General features: G+C 39.2%; 1 pseudogene; it reads right to left on the bottom strand.

The window, feature by feature from the left end:
- Window positions 1-164: 164 nt before the first annotated feature.
- Window positions 165-15,023, bottom strand: LOC120716840 (annotated as a pseudogene).
- Window positions 15,024-19,621: the final 4,598 nt, after the last annotated feature.

The following is a 19,621-nucleotide window of genomic DNA, read 5'->3' as shown; positions in this document are numbered from 1 at the left end:
TTTCTTGTTTTCTGTACATCCATTTTCTTACGCTTATCATTTGGGTCCAACCCAGTACGAGCATGGTACATCTAATAGTTGTCTGCTGGGTTTATATCGTCTGTTTAGGCAACACCCAGTTGAACAATTTCTGATTATACACCTGCTATTTTCTTTTTGTTTTGTTTGTTTTTTTAAGCAAGTTCTTTATTACTCTTGTCATTAATAGTCTGATTCAAAGGCAAAAATGGTTTCATTGGATACACTGCTTTCAGTTTGAAAATAGACATTTCTCTACAAAAAAGTCATTTAATTGTGTTTCCAATTTATGAGGTAAAAGAAACATTTCCTGCTGCTGAAGCTTTAAAGATCCTCTCGGAGCCAAATTAGTGCTGAAGGTGTTCAAGTAAGAGACGACTGCAACATCGGTGGAGAGGACGTATTGTTTGTCATATGTTTTTTATGATCACCCTGAAAAAAAATCAACAAGTTGAAACACATTACAAATAAAATATAAATGAAGTGTTGCTGAACTTGCCCCATGCACCTCGTTTGCAGATGAAGTCGTGCCAGGAACTTCTTAAAAGCTCGGCTCTCATTACATTCTGCTGCATGAATGTAATGCACATCATAATCTGGACAGGTGACACCCTCTTAAGCACTGTTTCAGCACTTTTTTAAAAAAAACAAGTAATCCGAGCCAGACCCATCAATCATATTTCAGTAGTTTAATGATTTTTGCTTTTGCATAGCAACTGTGTGATTTTTAGTTTCCTCCTCACCATCGTTACTATGCCCATATAGAAAATATATTAACACTTTCATTAAACTATTCAATGAAAACAGATACATCATGCACACAATATGCACAATTATAGTAAATGTGAGTGGTGAGCTCTATAAGAACACAGAGAACAGATAAGAACTGATAATATGTAAGATTATTGCTTTGATTTCAAACTTAAAGCTATCCTCTGTTATAGGACAAGAGTGATTAGAGAGAGTGTGTGATACTTTACAACATTTAAGAGTTCTTCCATTTGTTCCACGTCTGTATAACCGGTGCCTCTGTCTCACTTTAGTGTGTAAACACATGCAATAGAGAAATATTGTAATAGTCATAATTTAGAAAGAACGTCATCAAATTTTAAAATCGCAGCTGCTTGTGCATATCTGCTGCTTTCTTGAGGAAACTGTTCATTAGCACTTCTTGTTTTCGTCAGACTGCAACATGGCGTACCTTTAACGCTTTCATTCGTATGTGTAGTATAAAAAATAAAATCTCACATTTCCCACAAGTCAAGTAATTTTGCATCAACACTTGACTCATTCTGTTCAGTCTATTCATTAAAAGTATTTTAGAAAATGTGTGTTTGGGGTCGGTATCTTTAGGTCACTGCTACTTGAACCTTGGACCGCTGTTGAAGCTCAGAAAATTCATCCACGCTGGCAATGAGCTGCATTTGAGCCGAGAGCTCCAAACAGGTGGGAAATCTGTTTTCTGTCTATGTCCACCAATGCTTAGATCACATTATCAAACATGTGCATGGACTGCATGATGTTCCCATCCTGAAAAAGAAAAAAGAATTCTGTATTTTCAGCAGCTGTGGATGTGTAGCTGCACTGCTGTTTGAAACAGATATTATTATTAACCTTCTGACACGTCTCCAAGAACTCATCCATCGTGACCACTCCATCGTTGTTCTTTGTCCATTTTCTGGAAAAATGCAACAAGTTACAAATGATGATTTGATGGAAGCTGGGGAAATTTCCAGGGGAAGTAAATTAGCACTGGGCTGCCACTATGGATCATCAATGAATTCCTTTCAGCAGGTCCTCCCATAATCATTGACGTCAGGGTTTTTTGTTGTTTTGTTTTTTTTGCAGCTTTCTGGCACTGCCAACCGCCCATTTTCAGTGGAAGTCCATGGAACATGTTCTAGTTTAATCACCACTACCAAATTGCTGGAAAGGTGGATCCCTGCTTATTTATGTTGTGCACAGGCATGAAGATACGCCTTCACCTGCCTTCGCTCACATGCAGGCAGGTGACACCATGCTTCCCAGTAATCGAGAGTGGGCTGTAACTTGGTAAGATTTACAGCAATCTATTGAAAATAGTTCTGGTTTTATTAGATCTGAGTTAAGCTTTTGAAAATGTGGATCACACAATCTTATTGAATAAGTCTCATCAGGCAGTGGGTGTGTCTGGATCAGCATTAGACTGGGTAAATGCTGCCTCATAGACAAAAGTTTTTCTGTTACTATCATCGGTTTAAACCCAGAAACGGCTGCCTCGAGATGTGTTGTTCCATAGGGATCTGTTTTCTGAGCTATACTGTTTAGCTTCAATTTTTTTGCCTTTTGGACGATTATTCATCATTTAAAAGCCCAATTTAGAAATAAAACATGTCTTTAAGTTGGGTTATTTTTGTGTGTATGAAGCAGAGCAAAAGCAAAATATTCAAATTCGTAGATATCCACTCTCTGACGAAGCTGGCTGTTTAACCCACAGCTCCACATTTACACTAATGGGCACAACAGTGACACAGTAGATAAAGTAAATGCTTTACCCATCACTTTCAGTACATTCTGACTCACTTTGAGTTCAGTGTTGGAGATGTGTGATGTGTGATCTGATTATTTGTGAGTTTTTACCTGAAAGAAGCTGTCAACATGCTCTTTCGGGGCACTATCTTTCATGTGGGGGTATGTATACTTCCCCATCATGTCATAGATGGAGTGCATTATTTCTGTCATCTCCTGGAAGAACAGACAGAAGGAAAGAAAATATGAAAAAGACATGAGCTGCCAATGTAATAAAAAGAAAAAAAACAGGCAGTGATTGGTTGGTTTACCTCTCTGGTGATGCAGCCGTCCTTGTTGATATCATACAGATTAAAGGCCCAGTTGAGTTTATCAGTGATGGTGCCTCTCAGGATGATGGACAGACTTATAACAAAGTCCTACAGCAGGGAAAGAAAACAGGCACTAAAAGTGAAGACCACAATAAAGACAAAAAAGGCACAGACAAAACTTTGCAGTATTTGCTGCATTGATACTATGTTTTATGTTTTTTCAGTTCCAACCCTGTGTTACTGACACCCACAGAGTTTCACCAACAGAGTGAAATCATTTTAAAAAGTAATGAGATTTATACAAGATGTGCACCAAGAACAAAGCTTTATGCTGCTTTCTTCCAAACTCTAAGAAAAAGTATAATCAAACTACACAGCATAGATAAAGAAAAGGACAGTAAAGAAGACGAAAAAGGAAAAGGGAAAACATCTCTGTGAGCTGCAGGGAATGAAAGGAGGCTTTGAGGTGTGTATCTCACCTCAAAGTTGACCGAGCCATTGTTCTGTGTGTCAAAGGCTTCAAACAAGAAATGCGCATACATACTTGAATCTGCAAAAGAGAATATAAGAAAGCAAGTTACTGTAACTGTGCAGCAGTCACGTCGATGATTTTGTGTAATGACAGCCTAAACTGACAGAAACAGAAAAATATTAGAGACATTAAAGATGTGGACAGGTAATCAAATGTGCATCAGTTAAGAGGTAATAGTGTTTTGAACTGTGGTGCTCAGTTGTGGGTTGTTTATCGCACTTTGTAAACGTGCAGAAACATGCAAACGCATTTTATCTATGCACAAATTATATCAAGCACAGTTACACAAAAAGTCTGATTTTAAATGTATTAATATATGACTGCAGATTCAGTTAAACCCAGATAAACACAATTAACAAGTATACAAGCACTGTGCAAAAGTCTTGAGCCACCCATCGTTTAAATTTGGCTGGGAAAATGGGAAATAGATGTAGCAAGTTTTTTAAAAACATGTGCAAACATACCTGGAAGTACAGTGTATGAGACAAAAACAGAGTTTGTGCAATTCTAACGGAAAGTCAGTATTTGGTATGACCTTCAACACAGTCTGAACTCTCCCGGGCAAGCTTTCCTGTAATTGCATTAGTCTTCAGAAATAGTTCCCCAGGCTTTGTGAAGGACTTTCAAAGCTCTTCTGTGGATGTTGGCTGCCTTTTGTTCTGTTCTCTGTCATGACGATCCCACACTTCTTCAGCAATGCCGTGGTCCGTGCTCTGGGGAGGTCAATCAATGACTGATTGTGTTCCATTGTCTGTTTTTCTATTCAGGTAAGCTTTCACAGCACTGGCGGTGTGTTTGGGATCATTGTCATTGTGAAGAATGAAGCCGTTGCCAAGCAGATGCTTTCCAGATGATGGATCAAAAATAATTCATAATTCCGTAAATTTTGACAAGATCCTCAATAACACTGACTGAAATGCAGCCCCAAACTATGACAGAGCCTCCAGTGTTTTACAGAGAGCTTTAGACGGTCACTGTTGTACCTCTCTCCTGTCCTCTTCTGTACATACTTACTACATTCTGAACCCAAATTTTCACATTTTAGTCCAGTTCTTGTGTAATTTGGACTACCTCAGCCTTTTTTCCCTGTATCACTTCCTCAAGAATGGCTTCTTCACATGCACCCTTTCACTGAGACCATTTCTGATGAAGCTTTGAACAATATAACGATCAGCAGAAGGGCCAGATGCATCTCTCAGGTCCTGTTTCAGGTCTTTGCTTGATTTTCAGAAAGTGTTCATGCTCAGGACTGAAAAGCAATGAAAAAGCAGCTAATGCCCAAAGAAAAGCTTTGAAAGACCTTCAAAAAACCTGGAGAACTATTGCTGAAGACTATCAGGGACCTGGATCTGAGGGGCCCAGGGTCCATGAGCAGTGTGGACTCATTATATGTGTTTTTACTGCACTGTGCTGCTGTTCCTGTGCTTCCATGCTTGTATGTAGAGGCCGGTGTGTGTGGGTGCGGCTGGTCCGATAGGCCAGGTGACAGGCACCTTCAGGCCTGGTGGGTGTGGCCCTGCTAGGTGGCTGGGCCGCACTTGAAGATCATGCCACGCACCTGCAGCTGATCAGCCTCGTCGGGGGAGCTATTTAAGAGTGTGATTGCGCTCTGTTGCGTGAAACTCCATGTCAGTTTTCCTAGTGAGCCAAGTTTAGTGAGTGTACTAAAGTTGTAGTGCTGTAGTTAAGTGTCCTGACGGCTGCCTCTCTTATTTCCCCCCAGGAGGAGCGTGGAAAACGAGAGGGCAGTGAGGACGGGTTGTGCGGACACATGGGAGCAGAGAACACCGAGCACGGTTTTTGGGAAGAAGACATGGCACGGGAGTCAGGGGAGCGCACGGGGATTTATTATGTAATATTTACATCACTGTAAATAAACGCACTACATTCATCGCACAAGAGTCCTGCGTTTGGGTCCTCCCTCCCCTCATCCCCACGGTCTCCCATTGCAGACCGTGACAAAAGCTTGACCGCTTAAAAAAACATTAATAGTCTGGTGCCTTGGAAGCAAAATATGAGAGGTGGTTCAAGACTTTTGCACAGTATTGTGTATAATTTGACCCTGCTTTTAAAGATGAAAGAAGTGTTTATAACCACAAATGTGTATGTTATTTGTCACTGTCATAGTAAAGCAAAGCTGAAAGTATTATAATTTAAATACATATTTGAATTGAACGCACCTAACCAGTTCAATCCTCAGTGAACACATTGAAGACACATGAGACAGAACATTTCCTCCTACCTAGCTCCTTAGAAAAAAACGAATAAAATGTAAAACATGGGATAAAAGGAAGTGAGTGTGACTGACCTCCCTGAGGGAAGAACTGGGAGTAGATGCTTTTAAAAGTCTCCTCATTCACCACACCACTCGGACACTCCTGTGGAAATCATAAAATTATTATGTGGACCAAAAAAAACCCTTCACACATACTTTCCAATGCACATAAATAGCACAGTAGAGCCGCATCATAATTGATGGTTTTCAAGTATTGCGCATTCATCGCAAGAGGAATGATCAATGATTTCCAGGAAACGTTGACTGACATTTTTGAATCCCCGGTAGAGGACCTGCAGCTCTTTTTTGCTGAATTTGGTCTGCTGTACAAGACGGTCAAGGCCCTCAGGTCTGTAACACACTGTCGATAGTTCACCATCTTCAACTATGCTCCCTGCATCGGAGGAATGAAGACAGAAAGGAAACAGTTTCTCTTTGAGCGTCCCTGAAATGACGGAAACTTTAGAGAGGAAAAGGCAAAGAGACTAAAAGAGTAAAAACCAATGTTTTGTTTGTGTTTAATTTAATTGATGTGGTGTGACAAAGTGCGTGTCCTAACACTTGCTTTGATCAACTGAAGAGCTGGAGCCAGAACGACAGCAGGGCAGCAGTTTGAGGAAGCGCTGCTTTAAGGTCTTTTTATTGGGTTTGGATGGAGGATTACCTGGAAAGAACCAGATCAGACCAGAGATTAGAAGCAGACTCAGTGGCCCACAAAGTCAGCGCCATGCTAAATGGATAAAACACTGGGCAAACTAGACTCAAATACTTGGAATCACTTGTCTTGCATAGAAATAAGTTTGCTGACCTGGCTGTGAATCTGTGTGACCCATTACATCTGTTGGGACAGGACCCAGCAGAGTCAAGTCTCAAGTCCGAGCTCCTCTAAGATACAGAAATCAGCTGACAGATTCCTAAATTTTTAACATTATTTAATCTCATTTCTCTTTAGATATGAAAAGAAGCCATGTTTGTGTCATTATTTATTTAACTATAAGGTCTCTTTAAATATAAATTAACTGGTTTTTGGAGTCAGCAAACACAGCAACGGATTATCTGTCATTTGAAATGTTTAAAATAAGTCTGTAATACTAACACAGCGCTGCAAGCATAGCTGACAGTGTGGTAAGCATTTAAATAATATAGCACTTTTCTACCCGAGCACTCAAAATGCTTTATACAACATAACATTCACACACAGATTCATACAAGCACCTTTTTCCTTTGTGTAAGTGCTTTCTATCTAATGTTGTTCACACACTGATGGCTGCATCAGGAACAACTCAGGGTTCAGTATCTTGCTGAAGGGTACTTTGGCGTACAGACTGGAGCAACCGGGGATCAAACCACCAACCTTCAAACTGTAGATAACCCATCCTGCCACCGCAACCCTAAAAACTGAACGGCAATGCTGCCATAATGTTTGCCATGTTTACTGTTTGAGTTTAACATGTTAAAATGCTAACTTTTGTTAATTGTTACTAAAACAAAATAGCCAATAGAAATCTTGGGCAAATTCAAATTGTGATGGTGCTGCTAGGTGAAAACTCAGAGAACAACCAAATTCTTTATGGTTTCAAAAAGCTATCTTCTTCATTATCTTTTAAAACCTCCATATTTTTTGAGTAACTCATTAAAAAGCTGTAGCATTAATTTAGACGCATTTACCCAAAGTCTGATGTTCCTGTACCGGTGGACCTAAAATAATGCCGGGTGAAGTCAAAGATATCAGAACTACAGAAATCACACAACAGGGTGCTAACAGAGGAACTGTGCTACTGCACGAGGTACTCCATGTAAGAGCACAGCGAGACAGTGGTGGGGTCACAGTAGGAATGACAGGATTGGGATTATATCAGGGTTCAGCTATGAGCCCCCCTCTTGTTTGTAATGGTGATGGACAGGCAAACAGCAGGAGTCTCTGTTCGAAGATGGCATTGGGATCTGTAGTGAGAGTAGAGAGCAGGTTGAAAAGAGACTTGAGATGTGGAAGTATGCACTGGAGAGCAGAGGAATGTGGATGACCTTAAATAAACCATTGAAAATCAAAAGACAGCACACAATTGAGGTGAAGAAGAGAGTGTAGGCAGGGTGGAGTGGGTAGAGATGGGTGTCGGGGGGCATTTTTAACAGAACGGTAGCAGCAAGAGTGAAGGGAAACTTTACAAGACCTGCTATGATGTTTGTGGAGACAGTAACACTAACAATAACACAGCTGGCAGAACTTAAGATGCTAAGGTTTTCTTTGGGTGTGACTGAAATGGACATGATTAGAAATTAATGTATCAGAAGGAAAGATCAGGTCGAGCGATATGGAGACAAAGTTAGGGAGACGAGGCTGAGATAGTTTGGACATCTGCAGAAGAGATATAGTGGAAAAACTGGACAAAGAACAATGAAGGCAGAGCTTCCAGGGTGGAGGAAATGAGGAGGACTACAGAGAAGATTCATGGATGTAGTGATGGAAGAGGAAACTAGGGAAGGTCACATGAAGGTAGATGATCTGCTGTGGCAACCCCTAAAGGAAGCAGCCAGAAGAAGAAGAAGAAAACATATCAGGACTTCTCAATTATTAATTAAGTCGCATGTTTGCGTTCAATTATTCATCTGACAGAATTCAAACTTGTATGACTAACTGACTCTGAACCATCCCTTAGTCATTTTTCTAAAGGCCCAGGCAGTTTAGGGACCGGCCATAATGCACTGAGAACCTCTCAGTTCCCCTCTTCTTACTTCTAATGCATTTAGATGGCACTTTTGCACGTCATTAACTTTGTTTCTTCTCTCTCCTCTAGTTTATTTGTTGTTCGCTTTGCCCCTTCTCTCTCTTATTGAACCTGCATTTATTGTTTTCATGTCTGTTTTTCACTGTGCCATGCTCCTCTTCCCTAGCTGCTCTTGCACCACACGCCCTCGAGACCGGATCTGCTGAAGACATCTTCTTGCTAAACAAATCCACTGTTAGCAATTTCTATAAACTCTATAATCTTGTAGCGATATGACTTTGCAATATAAAGTTAATTGGTTAATTACTAATGCTGTGATTTGGTGTTATATCAATACAACTGAATTGAATTGTTAAAGGCTCTTGATTGTGTTAAGCTTGTTTAGTAGATTTTAGCCTCTTTTCCAAAGCCAGACACAGAAATATTATATTAACCCCAAATAAGCCAAGGACAAGCAGAAAGTGGATAGGAGGGGATGGAGAAATCTATTCTGACATTTACTTCCTTTGCTCTGCTTGCTGCTTTTTTCTGCTTTCTTCTCTTATCTTTTTTTCCAGCAACGACTTTCTGAACTTTAACTTTTGTCTTAGAGTTTTCTCAGACAAACCAAGTCTATTTTGTGTAATACAATATCACATGTAAAGTTTTACAGACTTATAAACATCAAGACAAAATAAAACAAAGTCAAATAAAACCATTAATACATTTAAAATATGCAAATATACTATGATAAAAAAAAAATATTAAAAAAGCTATGAAACCCTGCAAAGACGGTGAAATAAGAAAGAAGTAGACAGAAACATAAAGAAAGAAAACAATCTTAGAAATAACTGAAGCAGAAGAAAGTGATGCTAATGAAGGAAAGCATCCTCTACTTGTTAACTAGTTTACTAACATAGTGGTAAGGCTGTGGTACCATGAAAACAGACATTAATATTACTCGTTAAATATAACATTAAAGAAATTTTTAAAACATTCTTGGAAGCGCTTAGATTTATTATAAGTTATGATAAAAACGGGATGATTAAAGGTCTAAAAATTAAAGTAGTTCTGTAGTCGCCAGAGAAAAAGTTTTTTTCTGCCACCAGAGGGCAGTGGTGCGTTTAAGATTGTGAAAGGCCTCCAAGTCAGATAAAGGGTGAACAAACGTGTGCAGTCAGCAGCAGCAGTGAATGGCTTGAGATCAGACACAAAAAGAACTGCAGACATACACACAGTCCTATTGATCCATACACTGGAAACTGCAGAGGAAATTAAAAAAATAAGGTGTTTAAATAATGATGATGATGATCATGATGATGGAACAACAAATAAAACTGTTTAACCTGTAAACTTTTTATTCACAATAAAGAGAAACCTATGAACCCACAAACATCAGTCGCTGTTAGCGGAAGCTGCAAATATGAACTATAAGACCCTTTGCACGTGCAAAACAAGCAAGGTGTAAATTGCAGTAATACATCCAAAGTATTAAAATGCACAGTGAAACTCTTTTCCTTTTTTGCCTGTAGAAGCAAGCTTTTGTCTTCTTTAAGCAATTACTGTAGCTCCCAGGGTGGCAGTAACTGTTCAGTGCACTTATCATGAACATCAGTGACAGTGGATGCTGAGGATATATCAATCAAACTATCAAATACAGCAGCTGCATGACCATGGAAAAACAAACAAAGCTTTATACAGCCTTTCACACAAATGCACACACACACACACACACACACACACACTCGCGCTGCATGAAAAACACCTCAGATTTGTGATTGAATGTGGCAAAATTATAAATGACTTTTAAAAAAGCACAAAATAAATTGTAAAAAGAACAGAAAGGCTCCTTTTTTCAGGGCATTTCAGGCCACGAATACTTCCTAAGTTATTAAAAACCCATCTGAGGGAACCTGTTTGATGTGACTGTTTTACACACAAACAACACTGGAGGTTGTTCTTGCATAAAAAACAGCTACTAAATGAGCTGAAGCACGCTTTATGCTGCTTTTGTGAGTTCACAGGTTCATAAACATTAGCGGGACATTGTGTCATGATTTGATTCGTTCACACAGTTGGAAGATGAGCAAAAGCAACAAAGCATACCTGATTAATTATTAAGCAACTGTTTACCTGTCCCATACGTGTTGCAAATGAGCGCCGTATATCTGCAGGGGGTAGCTGGAGTTATGGATGAACAAAACTGAACAGCTATTTCAGCCGATGTTGACATTTCACAGTACCCAGCAGCTATTTGTCAGTTCAAGAGACCCTCATGGGTGACTTTGATCGCGTAAATCAATTTGAATAAATGCAGTCCTCTGGGGTAGATCAATATTCGCTTTCCCATCGTTATAACTATCTTTACAGCCTCTTTCACCCTTTGGTATAACTACATTTACAGCCTCTTTGAGCCATCATTGTAACTATTTAAAGCCTCTTTCATCCACTGTTTCAAAAAGCACACAGGGGGAAAAGTAAGATTCACTGAAAGAACGAAATTAAAAGTTTCTGAAGGCCAAGCTGAAGATATTTCTCGGCAAGTTTTACTCATAAAAGGTCAATAACTTTCTCAGAAACCTTGAGCAGATTTTAAAGCTTTTGATGGGCCTGACGATTAGGCTTTTGATGAGCTGGATCAGGGAGATGACAAAAAACATTGAAGTGGTTGAAAATATTGATTTTGGAGTTCAATTTAATCATAGAGTGAAAGACTTAAATCTTCAAAGAGATTCTGATTATTTTACTTATAATAAATGTATTTTCTATTATTATTTCATGGGGGAAAAAAAAGGACAAACCCTGAGAGACAATACACAACCTGTGACCTAAGCATCAGTATATCTTTCACCGATTCTTAAAAATCTTTTACAGTTCATTATAAAAGCTTAATTAATCTCTAAAGTAAAAATAATAATAATTGGCAAAAGGTGAGTTAAACCAACAACTGTGTTTCATTTAACTGTAAGCATTTCATGCTGACTTTAGGAGGCCATGACAGCCTATGCACTAAATGAACATTTGTAAGCTAATGTTGCCAGGGGCAACAGCTCCTATACTTACAATAATCCCCCAGAAGGACGCAGTTCAGATTATAGATGTCCATTTCATGAAAAAGCAATGACACACGCAAACATACTTAAGTTTGCTCACTCGGGGCTGGCAGCATGAGCTCTGCAGTGATCATATCAATAGTTTTATCTCATGACAGGCTTTTATTTTGAAATGAAATGTGTAAGTGTTGTATATTATAGATGGCTTCAGGTGATATTTTGATCCTTGAGTGTTGTATAAAAAATGTCTGAAAATGATGCGACCATAGGCTGTATATAAAAGACATAAACAGATTATGCCAAATTATGACTAAGGTTAAGATTGAAACATGACATCTTCCTACCAAAACCTACGAATTTAATTAATAAACATGTAGAAAGTTGTGAAAACTGCTCCTGGCCTTTTGGGTTTGAATGTATTAATCAAGCACATTATGTGTTCATCAGTGAGCTTTAACACTGATTATCTTAACTTTGGACAAAGGGCTAAATGTTCACAGTTTTTATGTTGAGGTACCAAGTCCATCCATCCATCCATCCGTCAGTCACAGAGTGGATTTGTTTCTAATCTAGTCTCGAGTTCTCTTTATTTCATGATCTTCTAGGTGAGTTTACTTCCTTGTGTTCCTTCTATTCTATATTTATTACAATCTTTAGGATTAGCTTTGTATTTTAGTTCCAGTTACTGTTTGGTATTTATGTAGTGCATGATTTCTGCCTTGATTTCTTTAAATTCCACAGTGATCCTGATTCTTGGTCATATTTTGAACCTTTGGTTTCCTTCTGTATGGGATGAGTTTGTATGAATATCCCAGTCTTTCTAGCAGCTTTTGTTGAATTGTGATTCGTGCCACCTTTTTGCCTTCTCATGGTTTTTCCAGGTTTGTGGTGTCTGTGTTTGAGCCTTTGAATAAAGCTCATCTTTTGTTTCATTACTGGTCTGCATTTGGGTCCACTTTTTGAACTGAATTCTGATAAATCCATCCATTTTCTTAACAGCTTATTCAATCCAGGGTCATGGGGGCACTGGAGCCTATTTCAGTTGACTTTGGATGAGAGATCAGGTGCACAGAGGACAAGTTGCAAGCCCATCATAGCAAGCTGCTTCCAAGAATTTCATATGCAATCTAAGCAGATTTCCCAAACCATCAACCAATGCCTTTTTAACGGTGTTTTTCTGTGACATCATGGTTTAACTGTCCCACAGAAGCAGGCAGCCTGTACTATTGTAATAAGTGTAGTGCACAAAGGAATGTGCATCTATAATGCATGAACCAAGAAGTAAACAACATGAGGATTTCAGCAGCTTTACAGAAGAACGGTTGGACATAAAGACCATGTAGTGTTCAGTGTGAATTTTATCTGATGAATATTTCAAATACACTTTAATATAATTTTCCATAAGCATATGTTGCTGTTAGACAAAAACCATGGAGATGAAAGGAAGAGGCTTCGGGCTCTGCTTCACTGTTTAATAAAACACTTTGTTTGTGTCTTCTAAACACCTCTTAAAACCTCATGCACCTGTTCTCTGTTTGTTTAACCTGCTGCTGAGTGGATATCACACCTGCTATTGAGACAGCAACTATCAGCTATGAAATAAACTGTCATCTGTATAACATCTATCTCATACAGTACTTTAGAAACATCATATAAAAAACTAAATGGTGCTGCTATGTGCACCATATTAAAGGGGTTATTTTTACACATTTATGTGGTTATTTTTAAAGGAAAGGACTATTTAGGGAAGCTGTCAGAAAAATGACAGGCCAGCCTGCCAAAGCAAAGAGAGACCTGCGCGTGTGATCTCTAAAGAGGATTGTGTTTGCAAGCACTCGTGAGAAAAATAAACCAGTGAAATGTCTGAAAGAGAGAAGAGCCTCACTGATCTAATTAGGCTACGAACACTCACACTGCTAGATGTAATTTTAGGTGACGAGAGCCTGTTTTGCAATATTTTTCTGTTCTCTTGCTTTTCACCTTCAAGGCCTACGACCAGTGTGATTATCTAAACTACAGTAAATCCACATTGAGATTTTTATCATCCTAACTACTCATTAGCATTACTTTGTTCATATAAACAAATCTTTGTTTTCTTTTTTCTTTTCAAATTAATGTGTTTGTTCATTTTTCACTCCTTCAGCTAGTCTGAGAAGAATCGTGTTGCTATGCTGTAACCAATTAATGGCACTGATGTTTGAGGAACAAAGTCATTGAACCATTATGTCAATTATTTAATAGTAAGGTGGGGAAAGTGCCCAGATAAAAGCAGACCGGCATGATGGTGATGTCTTCTGACTGCTTGTTTAGACAACTGAAAACAAGAAGAAAAGAAACACAGCTGAAAACCTAAAGATAGGCGTGTGACTGTTGCCAAATTTCTACAGTGATTAATAATAATTTCTGATTAATTTTCTGTCCATTAGTTAAATTATTAATTGATCAGTAGCACAGGGCCACAGAGGGGACTGCTTTCAGTTAAATTTATAGCTAATGGCTCAAATAATACCACTATTGCTATTATTTACCCATCTTTTATTTCACATACAGTCAATTAGTTGTAAATCAACCACTAACTTCTTTACCTTAACTCCATTTATTATTTACATTGTAACACATTTTCTTCTTGCTGAGCCATTCATATGGAACATTATTTATCTTATTATTAGTAGTAGTAGTAGTAGTATTATAGTTCCAACTAAAAAATAATCAACATATGATGGCGACCTGACATTTTTAGATCTATTAGTTCACATTCTTATTATCAAAAAGTGGGGAGATGGTGTAAAGTTCATTTCAAAGGAAAATACCTGTGAGATCAGACTCTGAATAATTAATCAGATCATGCTGCTGTTTGGGGGAGCTGTAGAGCAGGGAGTTCACGTGCACAGACACTCACTAATTGTTTGATTGTGGTTTGTTAAAAGTCCCACAGTCGAATATCAATGAGCCGAAGTCTTCCGTCAAACCAAAACTTTCATCGCCGCAGTGAAGGCGCACTTCTTAGTGGAGATTTGAGCCAGGCCAGCAAACAGCGCCAAATCATTAAAAAATACTATTAAAAACAAAGAAAGGCAAGAGTGACATGACGACACGCCTACCTGTGAGTGGGTCGTAAGATCTGTCCAGCTCTCTGGAGTCTGACAAACTCTGATCCTGACTCGTGGATTTCATGCTTCCCTCCCTCTCAGTTCTTTTCGGATCACCAAGCTGAACCTGCAGGATCTGTGCGAGCCGCAGTTTATCTACGACTTCAGCGCATTCACTCCCGATTGCATGTCACTTTTCTATGAGCATCAGTCAGTGTGGGCTGCAAATAAATAAACGACGGAGACGCAAAAGTCCGCGCAAAGCTCGTCTGTCTGCTCCCTGCACTCCCAACTACAACTCTCTCTTCTTCGCGCTTATCAACAGCGCAGCGTCCACAGTTTGAAGGACTTCAGTGGGTCTGAGGTTCAAATGTACTGCTGACTTTAATTTTCTGCCAAACATCCAAAGTCCGCCTGCCAGCTGGAGCGTGTACAGGTGTCCTTGCAAAGACGCGAACAGAGAGAGAGAGAGGTAAACCATCAAAGCTGGGAGGAGTGATGAAGCAAAAGAGGGAGTGGCACAGCAGAGGGATGTGGGAGTGTGTACCTACTAATCTATGCCTGGCTCTCTGATGGATGGTCTCACCTTGGACTTGAGCCGCTCGGCATCCTAATACTTGCGGATCAATATCCTGTCAGCTTCACGTCCTTGGGTTGGCTCAGCAGAGTAAAAGAATGACTCACTCGTATTTTTTCAAGGTAGAAAAAATATTTGAATATTATCTCCATGAATGCGCACCATGGAGACACCATGCTATAGCTGCTTTTTGTAGACTGTAGAGGCACTCTTTCATAAAGTTGCATCTCTGTGAGGGTGTAGCTTTTACAGCTGTGCTTTGAGCTGAATATCAGAGGTGGAACAAAGAGGTGGATGAACCTCTGGCCACCTATATAAACAGTGCTGAAGCCTATTTGAGCAATATGCACATACAACTGGAATTACATGCAGCAACTAGTGTTTCTCAAACCAAACTTTTCTCAGTTCCCCACATGGCAAATTTCAATTTTGAGGATTATCAAAAAATATTAGACTCAAAACATGTAGACAAATGTACTGATTTTCAGCGGGTATAATATTTTTACGGTTCCCATCTCACCAGCGTAGAAGAACTTGCACTAAAAAGAACCAAAGTAAACCAGAATATTGGACAAACGGAAACTCTTTACCTGATAATAGTAACATCCAAGGACTTTTTTTTTTTTTTTGCAAATTTCTTGTTTTCAGATTTTTCTCTTCTTCAGCCTAAAAATAAGAAATACTCAAGACCCGGTGCCACATAACTCGAAGTTTTTGGGCTCATAATAAAACTAGAATGGGAGCTTTACAGCTTTATAGTCGTTTCCACATGAAAAGCAGCACTTTTCATGATTAGCAAATGGACTTTTGCCTTTGAATTCTCTCATACACAGAGTGATGTAAGTGAGAATACCTTTTCCAGGAAAAGCTGAAATAATCCTTGTTGGGGATAAATGGTGTAGTAGAGCTTCTTTAAAGACCAGCCAGCGAGAGAGGGATTATTGTGTCCCCAGTCAGAAGACTGATGGGGAGGGGAGAAAATATCTATCAGCTGCTGCAAAAAGAGGAAAGCGCAAGGCAAAGGTAGGACACAAAGAGAGGTCTGGTGAAGCAAAAAATATCAAACAGAGGGATGGTGGCGCATCAGAAGAGGAGGCTGAAGCAACAGAAGGAACACAGACATGAAAGAGAAATAGGAGAAGACGGAGGTAACACAGTGGAGAGGTATTTGAATATATTATGCGCCTGGGGACTGTTAAATCTCGCAGTATTGATGGTGTTTATCTCCCACAGGGGTTTACAGAGACATTTAGCACCTCTGCAGGCTGGAAAGTGGAGCCGACAGATAACCAATAATGAGCTCTGATTGATGCCTGGAGTTATGCACAGTGCAGAGCAATGTTGCAGGTGGCAAGCAACACACACACACACGCACACATGCATGCAGATACAGTAAAAGTATGCAGGACAATCCGGCAACAAGTACAAGCTTCCAGAGAAAAGGACAAAAAAGTGGTGCCGCATGACGTAAGGAGTTGTGCGCCTGCTCACATGTATCTCCACAACTCAGTCTGAGTTGATCTTGTGTTTTCTGCAGATACAAGAACACACAAATAAAGAAATAGGGTTGACAGAGGGAGGGGGGAGTTCAGCCAAGACAAAGTAGGCAATCTCCCCTCAGATGAATATTTGATGAGAAGGGCGATATGCCTAAATGAAACATTATAAATACACTGCAGCGTTAATGGGTTGTCACAGTAAAATACCCGGGCTTGGATCAATCCGACCATCTAAGCCATCGTCAGTGCAGACACGAACACACACTGTAGAGATTATATCAGGGAGTTAATATAGTGCCCAGTATATAATGCTGACAAATGTATCAGGGGGTTTCATGTAGATTAATATCAGGGGACTGTAGTGTAGCAGGTTAAATATTATGTCACTCTTTCCATAGCACTCACAGGGGCAAATACTGTGAGTATCCCCAGTATATACAAAACCACATCATTATCTCAGGAACAGGTTGTACTAACATAATACGTGTCCATAAGAGGCTTGTCATTGTGCTTTTTCTTGCTCACAGCTTTAATTAGGTGTATGAGCAGCAGCTGAAGACATTTTTATACAAACAGGCTTTTAATTAATTTTAACTTGTATGTTTGATCTTATTGTAAATCACTTTGTGATTTTTATCTGTGAAATGTGCTTTATAAAAAAATTTTACTTACTTATGAGAAAGGCAGAAAAACGAAAAAGCGAATGTGAAAAGAGCAAAGTTGTTTCAATAGCTGTTGTGTTGATGGGAGTGACAGGTAGCCACCTGCAGCTACAAAAAAAAAGACTTTTTTTGCTTTTACTGTTAAAAAATGACTGATTTCTAGTAATGAAGAAAGAAAAGGAATGGCCATGGGTTTTTTTTTTTTATAATTTATGTTTCTAAAAAGAAATTAATTGTATTTTAACTTGTGTTATTTTAGCTGACAATAAACATCTGACTACTGAATTCCTACTCCTTACAGTTCCCTAAGGATTACTATGACTTGTAAGTGCAAGTATCAAAGGCCCAGCTGTTGCATCTCAGACACCTAAAGGTTTTAAGCAGTTGTTTGAGAAAGGACAGAGAAGCAGGAGGTGGTGTACCACCACTGTCTTCTTTTGGAATTTCTAATCATCTGTCTTTCTTCAAAATATTACAGAAAAAGAAATGTGTTTGGTTTGGTAGCAGTGCTTTTGTGCTTCTTTATACTAGAACGTGTCACAGCCTTCCTTGTGTCATGCAACAACTTGTCCCAAACTGGAAATTGTGATAATGTTAGGTATAAACCTCACAGTTAACTTAACATTGGACTGTAGACAAAGCAAATGCCACTGTAATGGTTCCTTTACTCATTAAACAAAAAAAACAAAATAGAAAGTTAATATTTTGAGTTTTCTAACTTTTATTACATAGCGTATTTTTTCTGAATTTCAAGGTAAAGGATAAGATTGTGTTTGATGTGATTTTTACTGAATGTGAAGATGAAACTGACCATATAATATACACTCACAGGCCACTACATTAGACACACCACTTCAAATTGGTTTGAGTATTTCAGAAACTGCAGATCTCCTGTGATTTTCCCACACAGTCATCTCTAGGTTTATAGTGAAAGGGCTGCAAAAGAGGAAAAAATCTAGCGTGTGGTTGTTCTCTGGGAGAATGGACTGCCCCGAGCTTCGAGTCTCGACTTGTGCTATAACATTTGGAAGGTAGGGTCAGAGTGAATCCATGGATCCATCCTGCCTTGTAAAAGTGGATCAGGCTGCTGGTGGTATAATGGTGTGGAGAAAATTCTCTTGGCAGACTCTGGACCCCTTAAGTACCAACTGAGCATTGTTTAAAAACCAGTGTACCCACCTCCTGCTTGATGCATCTTGCAGGATAAAATAACATGGCAAACATTTGAGTTCAGTAACAATGACTGTAGTCGGATGATCTCCAGCCAGGAGGTCTCAGTCCAAGAGCGTACCCTTCTTTCTTGCTGTGAGGCGACAGTGCTATCAACTGGATTCATTTTTTAAAATACAACATTAATGACATCAGTCAAATTGATCTATAACAAGTTTGTGAGAGATTGCAACTATAACTGTAACAAAGTGTGCAGAAATGGTGATTATTTACACTTTCATCATACCTTCACTGATCTTTTTAAATATCACAGCAATCATCAATCAGGTGATCATACAAAATAAAATCACCTGCCAAATCTCTGCTAGTTGCACAACAACAGTGGGGTGCTGGGGTCACCATCGTCTCCTCAAAGGTAGCTGTGACTCTTTAACTGCTTTGTGTTAATTATTAATGGTAAGTGCTTCTTTCTATTTTAACTTCCACTCATACAAATCAACTCAATAGTTTTCAATTTTAGGCCCAAATGTGATGCAATATTTATGCGTTTTGAGGCAACAGTCACTTTCCTTTCTATTCTAACCGGCCCTAAACACAAACAAACCTGAAAATGCTCAACATGAATAACAGGGGCGAGCAACATTTCCTGTTTCCACAGTGCCATCATTACTCGGATACAGCATGCTAATGCCACAGAGTTTACCTAAAACCTGATTGCAGGTTATGAGGACAATATCACTACAGCTTACTAGTTCTCTGATGTGCACCGCTGCACAAGTCACTGATGAAACACATTGCATTGTAATTAAGATCGAACAGAAGTGCAGAGTCACTGTAAGTAATTCCACTAGGGACTTTGTGGGCTGCATTAAGATGGTCCAGAGTAGCTATAATTTGCCTATGTGTTATGTATGCTGTGTACACTGAACTTTTGTGTGCACTGTGTGTGAATTCAGTAAACAAGTCACATCTGATTTAGGAGCAAAGACAACCAGCAAGCAGCTTTAATGCCATACAAGTCAAACCAAACAGCAGAGCCAGAGGCTGCGTATTAACTCGGAGTTAGCTTGGTATCAGATTGATTACATCTTTTGTTTTAAAGGAGTCCTGCAGAAAAAAGGCACACAGTCCGTGTGCCTAAATAAATTTGCGATTAATTAACACAGTTGACAGGAACCCCTTTCCCACAATGGCGTCATCTGAGCTACCAGAAGCAGTCAAA

This window comes from Simochromis diagramma, unplaced genomic scaffold (assembly GCF_900408965.1).
Source record: "Simochromis diagramma unplaced genomic scaffold, fSimDia1.1 OVJJ01000487.1, whole genome shotgun sequence".
In the NCBI taxonomy this organism is placed as follows: domain Eukaryota; kingdom Metazoa; phylum Chordata; class Actinopteri; order Cichliformes; family Cichlidae; genus Simochromis; species Simochromis diagramma.
The sequence above is the reverse complement of the archived record's forward strand: the minus strand, read 5'-3'. Positions and strand labels throughout refer to the sequence as shown.